Source organism: Nicotiana tabacum, chromosome 5, assembly GCF_000715075.1.
Source record: "Nicotiana tabacum cultivar K326 chromosome 5, ASM71507v2, whole genome shotgun sequence".
Lineage (NCBI taxonomy): Eukaryota > Viridiplantae > Streptophyta > Magnoliopsida > Solanales > Solanaceae > Nicotiana > Nicotiana tabacum.
Window position 1 is genome coordinate 166411772 of NC_134084.1, and position 8949 is coordinate 166420720.

The following is an 8949-nucleotide window of genomic DNA, read 5'->3' on the forward strand; positions in this document are numbered from 1 at the left end:
CAATTTTAGCGCGCCTAAATAAGGAAGCCTACAGCTACAATGACTCTTTATATAATGCATGGTCTATATTTTGTAGAAATATTATTAGCATGAAGGGTAATATGCAAACTATGAACATATTTGGTCATATAGTTTCCTATATGGTATAGGAACGAAAATTTCCCTTAAATAAATAAGTCTTGATCTATTGGGCTAGGCTGCTTAATTGAGCTAAAGTGATGAGCCCACTTCATTAAGCCCAGATGTCATCTTCCTAGAGGCCCTGTTTGGTGCCACGTGTCATATGACGTGGCACGCCAAGTCAAGCGGAAGATCCAATAGGATCATGCCACGTGTCAAAATGACAAGGCATGCCAAGTCATATTAAAAGGCTAATGAAATCGCGCCACGTGTGCAAGTGACATGTTCTGGCCAATTAAATGCAGCCATGTCACACTTCAATTTGATTGGTCGGAAAGAGTTTGTTCTTATCACAACTCCCCCCTTCCACAACTATAAATATGGGTCTTCATAACTCAGAAAAGAGACCAGAAGTTATAACAAGAAGCAAGAAAGAGCTCATGGATCAAACGCTGCAAATTCCTCCATAAGTTTCAAGCTTCAAGCAATCAAGTTCAAGCTCAAGAACGAAGGCCAAATCGAGTTCAAGTCCAAGCAATCAAGCTCAAGCTCAAGAACAAGATCATCGTTCGAGGCAACAACTACATATTCAAGATCAAGCTCAAAGGCCCTTGAATTTATACTGGAAAAGTAAAATCAGAGAATTCATAGAGATTGTACACTCATATTATTTGAAATCAAATACTACAATTGTTGCGATATTTTTCGGTCTCAATTATTTTCTCGACGCAATTTATTGTCTACAATGGTGCCAAGCTTCACATTTTGATCATGGATTTTTTAAAATCATTAAAAAACCAGATGGATCATCCACATAAGTTTGCACCATTTCTCTAGTATTGTCATCCCCAGTTGCTAAGACCTGGTCTAAAACAAGCAACCCTTTTCCAGAGATAAGGTTAACATGGTACTGACAGTCGAATGTTGATGGTGTCATGTCATCAAGATTTGCTAGTGTTGCGTTAGTATCAGGGACTGAGCACAGTTGCTGCTGTGACTGCAAGAAATCCAAGTTCACGTCTGAATTGCTACCCCCGTTTAGCCTGAACTAAATGTTGAATATTGTATGTGCACCTTCAATATAATAAATATTAATTAAGACTCTGTTAGGAAAGCCACCCAGTAATTGGAATTGGTATAATTGTTAGGGTATTAATTACACAGCCTAGTAATTACACAATATAGTAATTACGATGACCTGTTTATTTGTCATAATGTAATTACAAGCGTACTATTTGGTTGCACAAGTATCATTACAAAGTTAAATTAAATTTTAAGTGAAGTAACTATAATTACCAAAATTTAAAGTTAATATAATAAATATATGCCTCTAAATGATTTTTTATAGGCTCATTCAACAACGAAATTCTACTTTAATGACATCACTCATTAAAATGACTCATTATTTTTAATATTAGGAGGTTTAGTTTCAAAAACTACAATAATAATGCAGTTACGCTAAATGAAGAAAATAAAACGAATAAGAAATAAAATGTACGAGCAATTACATGGATTCTCAAGAAGTAAAGGTAGAGAAATAAAAGATAAATAGTGTACAAGGAAAAATATATTTTAAAATTAAAAAAGAATAAAAATTAAAAATAAAATAAAAAGAATTAAAATAATGGAAATAAAAATTTATAAAGAAAATAAATTGAAATAAAAACAAAAAGGAAAGAAAGTAACCTTGTAATTACACAGTGTAATTACCACCAATTCTCACCTCCCCTTTGAGTATTGGAGAATGTAATACACCTCTTCAATTACACTCAATTTCATGCTGACCAAGTAATTACTTGGCCAGACAAACATGCCAAACTGTGTAATCATATCAAATTACACCCAAATCCAATTCCCAAGTGGCTTTCCAAACAGACTCTTATTTTTTGACGGCGATAAATTAAATCAATATTGTAACAACCCACCCGATCATTTTGAGCATTTGCATTTCATTCAGCTATTTGAAGTCTTGAGCAGCATCGTATGATGTATTATGACTTGTGTGAATCATCGATTTTGGTTTTTAGGATATTCGGAATTAATTTGGAATAGTTGACCACGTTTAACTTTTTAGTATTTGACCTCGGATTGGAGTTTTAATGGTTTTGTTAGGTCCGGATGGTGGATTTGCATTGGGATATTTCTAGAAGGTTTTAGCGCTAATTGGGCGAAAGTTGGAAATTTGAAGGTTTGGAAAGTTCATAAGTGTGACCGGGAGTTGACTTTGATGATATCGAGTTCGAATTGTGGTTCCAATATTTTGAATAGCTTCATTATGTCATTTGGCGCTTGTGTGCAAAATTTGAGCTCATTCCGGGCTGATTTGATATATTTCGGTACGAGTTTTGGAAGTTGAAAGATTTAAAGTTCATTAAGTTCGATTTGAGGTGTGATTCATCATTTCGATGTTGTTATGCGTAATTTGAGGCCTTGAGTAGGTCTGTGTTACATTATGGGACTTGTTGGAATGTTCGGATGGGGTCACAAGGGGTTCGGGTGAGTTGAGGACGTGTTTCAGACTATTTTTTCTTCATATGTGGCTGCTGGTTTCTGATATCTCATGCCTTATTCGCGATTGCGAAGGCTGGGACGCGATTAGAGGAGCTTGTATTTTTCCTTCATCGTGTTCGCGACAATGGTACCGCGTTCACGTACCTTTGGAGGCTCAAGCATCGCGTTCACGTACCTTTAGAGGCTGCTGAGTTTTTATTTTTCGCAATCACAAAGAATGTCCCTCGATCGCATAGGGTATTTCTTCCCGGTGAATATAAAGTACTCTATTTCGAAGGTTTCAACCATTTTATCATATTTAAATCTATGGAGCTCATATTGAGACGATTTTTAAAGTAATTTCACCAAATGTATTAGGGTAAGTGTTCTGTAATCGATTTTGATTTTATTTCATGAATCTATCTTCGGCTTTGGCATTTGATTGAGGATTTCAAGAGAGAAATTGGGGGGGGGGGGGTCTAAACTTTTATACAATTAATTTTCGAGTTTCGAACATCAATTCGAAGTCGGATTTGAGTGAAACTAGTATGGTTGGACTCGTAATTGAATGGGTTGTTGAATTTTATGACTTCGTTGGATTCCGAGGTGCGGGCCCAGGTTTGACTTTTGGTTGACTTTGCCATTTTGATTAAAGATTCAACCTTTATAATTTGAGATTATTTCATTAGGCATTATTTGATGTTATTGAGTTGCTTTTGGCTAGTTTCGAGCCGTTCGGAGGTCGGTACGCGCGGGATGGCATTTTTGGAGTATCGGTTGGCTTGTTTGGTATTGGATTCGGCTTGTTTGAGGTAAGTAACACTTCTAAACTTGGTGCTTATTGTATGATCTCCTGAATATACGTGATATGTGTTTGGTGTTTGGGTGATGTACATACTAGGTGACAGACGTATGAGCGTGCACTGTGTGAATTGTGACTCGGTTATTTCTCTGGTATTGTGTAGTTACCTAATCTTATTTGTAACTATGAAATCTCTACGCACTATAGTAATTGAGCTATGATCCATGTTAGAAACCATGTCTAGGCTATATGTTCATCCGGTTGGGATCCACCGAGGTGATTTCTGCTGTAGAGTTATTTGCTTATATTGCAATTACATACTCAAACATATGCATTCATTTGCATATCATATCTCGGTCTCTATTACCATTTATTGATACATCACATCATCATTTTTGGGCTAATTTTCATGACATTGTGAGCCCGAAAGACTGGAGAAATTGATGAATGAGTAAGGCCGAGGGCCTGATTGTCAGGATATTGATAGGATCGGGCTGCACGCCACAGCAGGTATTATTGATTCATGATGGGATCGGACTACCCACCACAGCAGGTATTATTGATTCATGCCATGATTGGCTTATTATAGTGCTTGAGTTGGATCTGCCCCTCTAGAGTCTGCACACCCACAATGAGCGCAGGTACCTATTGAGTGCGATTGCAAATGCGAGAGCTAGTGCCGAGTGATTGGGAGGACTGAGTGACAGTGAGGATTCAGTAACTGTGAGGACTGAGTGACTAGGAAGACTGAGTGAATTGATACTCTGAGAGTATGCATATGGTTTTATCACTATGTTGCATTGCATTCGACATGCACACTTGACATACAGACATAGAGATGCATTTTCCTTATGTTGTTCGGTATTATATAAGTAGGTATTTCACCAACTTATCTTGTCTTTAAGCATACATTTTTGCTATGTTTGAGTGATAAAATTATGTGTTTAATTCCATTTACTTCTATATTACAGGTTCTATGTGATTTAGAAGTGATCTTGAAGAAACCAAGTGAATCGAGTAAAAAAGAAGCTAAAAAGAAGAAAATCTGGAAAGGAGCCTTAGTTGTCGCAATTGCAACACATTTTTGGGAAATGCGAACAAAGCAGTCATGGGAATTGCGAGTGGACCGTTGCAATTGCGAAGGAAGATCAATCAGGCAGTATTTACAAATGTGAAGAAGACTTTGCAAATGTAAAGTCAACCCAGGCAGTCAACCTTCGCAAATGCGAAGTCTTGATTACAAATGCGAAGGTCAACAGTATGGTCATAGTTCGCAAATGCGAAAATCGTGCTTCAGTTCTGGGTAATTATGTCATTGCACATTTTTTGTCCCCAAACCCTTTAATACCCAAACCAGCTCATTTGTAAAATATCTTTTGGCTTATTTTTAGTCTTAGACTAGAGAGAACAAGGTTGGAAGCTAGGGTTTATGCATTTACACTTGAGTTTTGAAGATTTGAAGATTGTGGTTAAGAATTTCTTACTCCCTTGTACTCATTTCTTCATTTTCTTGCTTTGTATTGAACATCTAATTGTATATTATTGTATTCAACACTTGAATCTTGTTTATGAAAATAATTATATTTAAAGTGTGGATTAAATACCTTGTTGTGCTTATGTATTGAATGATTTTTATCCTTTTATGAAGTGAGTTATTGTTGCTTTAATTATTATTATTCTTTAATATTTCGAAAGGAATTAGCTAACCCTAGGACTCGCCCATTAACTCCGAATTAATTTTGGGAAAGATTATTTGGGGTTGGGAAAGATTAATTAACAAGAACTTGAGGCTTTAACCCTCATTTTATAGATTCTACCTAGGGATAGGATTGAACTACTTGTAGCCATATCCGGGTGTGCTTAATCTCCTAATTGTTTTAGGGATAATTCAATTGGTAAGTTTTATTAGTCTTTGAAAGAAGCTAATATAGAATTATTACCCGTGGTTAATTAATATAAACTCGCTCATATTTGTAAAATCGTAAAATACATTGGATCGTTACTTGAGTGTAATTCCCGATGAATCCATCCTTGTAGCCATTTATCATTTTACTTGCTTTCTAGGTTAGTTTACATTTTCGCATTTAGGTATAAATCTTTTCTAATACCAATTCTAAGTGTTTGGCATTGCATAACAAGTGATAATTCTCTTACATTCCTAATCGCCTACATATTATTCTCTGTGGGATTCGACCCCGACTCATAGTTGGGTAAATTATATTGCATGCGACCGTGTTCATTTACTTTTTAGTAGAGGATTTGGACGTCATCAAAATTGGCGCCATTACCGGGGAACAATTTGGCGTAATTTAGGTTGTTTGAGAAATAAGCGTAAGTGCATTGGTCCAAACTTGTGAATATTTGTGTAATTAAATTTTCTTATCTTGGTCTATTTTTCTTGTTTGTTTCTTGTTTATTTTCTTATTTTTGAAAAATGGCTTATATAATAAAAATTGGTCAGATGGTAGTTGTTCATACTTTGATGACCCTTGTCTTTATTGTGGAGGACCACAGTCGTGGAAAAATTGTTTAAATTCTCCTGGGGTGGATTGTGCGCACAATTTTAAACCCATGAGTGGAGTACTTGTGAAAAGTGTGGTCGCCAAAATGGTCGTTGGGAGTATTGTGCTTATTTGTCCTTCCCTTCCCAAGCCCCCGCTATGATGATTCTACTTTTTGTGATGAAAATGATAAGGCTATGAAAATGGAAGAAGTTGAGCATGGTCAAAATGGAGAGTTCAAGCTCATGTTAGAATGTCTAATTGAAGGAGGAAACAAAGAACAAAGTGCCTTGGAGGAGCTTTTGGAAAATAGTCTCCCAAATGACTTGGCACTTGAAAGGTTGAATTTGCAAATGGGAGAAATGCTTGAAGCTTTAGAGGTCCAAAAAGCCTCGAAAGTTAATGATAGCCAAGAATTTTCCTTAGACATGGAAGCCGAAAATCCTTCCTTGGCAATTGATCAAAACCAAGAAGAACTCTCAAATGCTCAAAATGAGAAGATGGTGCACATGTTGGAGACCATTCTTGCAAATGAGGAGAAGCACAACTTTGCACTCGAGGACTTGAAACAAAGCTTGACTCACAATGATGAACATATCCGTACTTCGGAAGATCAAATGAAAATATTGGTCGAGGCTCACTATGCCCACCAACTTGAGAGTGTGGAAGGAAGTCAAGAAGAGTCCGATTTCGAGGAAGAAAGTGAGCTCTACTTTGAGGAATAAAGAATTGAACATTCGCCAACCAACTCAATGAGTGTTAGTGATGCCAAGAAAAATATGGAATTAGAGTCAAGCGGTGTAAATGAAAATATGGTTGAGATTGACTCTAGTCCGGGGGACAAAGAGGATGTCAAAATCGGGGAAGAATTGCAAGATGTTGCATTCCAAGCATTTTTTAACATTGGAATTGTGTGGTGATATGGGAATTGAACTACATGAGTCAATGAGGGATTACGAGGAGAAAAGAGAAAAACCACACATCTTACAATTTGAGGGAAAGAAGGCAAAATGACATTCCTCACATGAAAGCCAAGATGTCACGACTCATTTTCTGAACAAGCCGGGACCGACACTCGATCACTAAACATGACCGAGCGAACCATCTCTAGTTATCAAATTTATTATAACTCCAAACTTTATATGCAACAAGGCAATACTCTAATCAAATACTTTTGATTAATTTAAATATTTAAATAAATCAACTCCAAAACTTTATTTGTAGTAACTACTGAATTATTGTTAAGTTATTATCAAAAACATTTGAATCTTAACCTGATGACTATGTCTATGAAGCCTCTACTGATAAACTGACGCACTGCTCAGGACATGAGATTTCCTGGCCAGTTCTCTAAGTAAACATAGAAATAACAAAATAAAGATGACTCAAAGGAATACTCCACGAACAAAAGTGGAGCTCACCAATAGCACTAGAAGAGAAGGAAGTCCCAACCCGTAGCCTGCTCGCCTGCAAAACCGGTTCCTATATTGTACCGCAGACCAACGTAGGTTCTCAAAAGAGAACGTCAGTACCATCCATTATACTCAGTGAGTCTCAACAACAGGGGGAAAAACTTTAATAACATATACATTACGAGCAAAGGTTCTAAATGCATGTAAAACATAAAGCTTATAAGAATAATTCTAAAATAATTGCATATTAGCAGTTTATGAATATTCTAAAAGAAATTCTTTTCTTATTCAAAAAAATACTTCTCTTTATACTTTGGGAGTTCCAACTATTCTGACCTATTTCTGTCTTAGTCACCGTGTGATCGGCACGGGTTCGATCCTAACTTGATCGAATAGGCCCAATCCACGAGGTGTCACTCGTTTCATGGTTCTCAGCGCTCATATATCATACCTTAGCCTGGCTAAGTGATACTCAGCAACGAGACCCTCGGCTCGTAAGCTCCCTACTTTGGCACAAGTAATTTCAGGAAGTCAATGCCTTGGTCAGGACCCTCGGCCTGGACGATGACCTCTTCTCAGAATAAAGGATACTCCCAAAAATCTTTTTTTCTAAAACTTCTTCTTGTGACTTTTCAAGTCTAAATCTTTCAAACATATTTATTCTAGAATTCTTAAATGTAAGGTATGGCATAAGAATGAAATAAACATTCAAAATTATTTTTAAATATTCTTGCTTTTTCATGAATTTTCAACATGAAAATGGCATATAAGAATAACACAAAAATCTGAAAATTTATGCACATATATCAAAATAAATCATCTAACTTTAACTAAAATAATTCTAAGCTAATAGGAACTCACTCACTTCAATTAAGTACATATTCACTCTTTTAGCCAATTCATCAAACACCTTGTATGCATACTTTTGTGAGTTTAACCACTTTGGTAAAAGGTTATATCAACTCACCTCAAACCTTCTCAAGCCAATACGCAGGCCCCAGTCCAATTGACACTAGTCAAACAATCGATTCTACAACAACCAATGCATTTTAATTAATGTTAAAGTTTCGCACCTAAACACGGAACTTTACTGTTGATATAGAAAAAGAAGGGAATTAACTATTCTATTCTTACCTATTACTATTGTAGAGTAATTGACAATAGGGAATTTTATATACCTGAGTCCAAGAATTAGTTTTGTATAGAACCCTAGAATTTTCTTTTCGTTCCTGTGTGCCTTGCGATTGCTGCGTAAAAAAACAGCGTTCTGTTTTTGTTTTTTGGTATAAGGCTGTGTTCTGTCTTTTTTTGGTATAAGACTTTGCTTAAAGTCTTGCATTCCACAGCCCTTTATGGGCTAGGCACGTGCTCCCCTTTTTTTGTCTTTGTTTTCTTTTTTTTGTTAACTTAACTAATAATTAATGATACCCACCTTTAATAATTAATAATATTAAAATTATTAATATTTTTCTAATTGTATATCCAATTTTTATATATATATATATATATATATATATATATATAAAATTAATGATGATGATGATGATGATGATGATGATGATGATGATGATGATGATGATGATGATGATGATAATAATAATAATAATAATAATAATAATAATAA

The 8949-nt window shown here is 35.7% G+C and overlaps 1 long non-coding RNA gene across 1 annotated transcript; it reads right to left on the minus strand.

The window, feature by feature from the left end:
- Positions 1-818: 818 nt before the first annotated feature.
- LOC107789441 (uncharacterized) lies at positions 819-8636 on the minus strand. The gene is made up of 3 exons (XR_001648853.2): positions 8504-8636; positions 8293-8355; positions 819-1194 (listed from the first exon to the last, which is right to left on the minus strand). It is a non-coding gene; the product is annotated as an uncharacterized LOC107789441 (long non-coding RNA).
- Between the last annotated feature and the right edge of the window lie 313 nt (positions 8637-8949).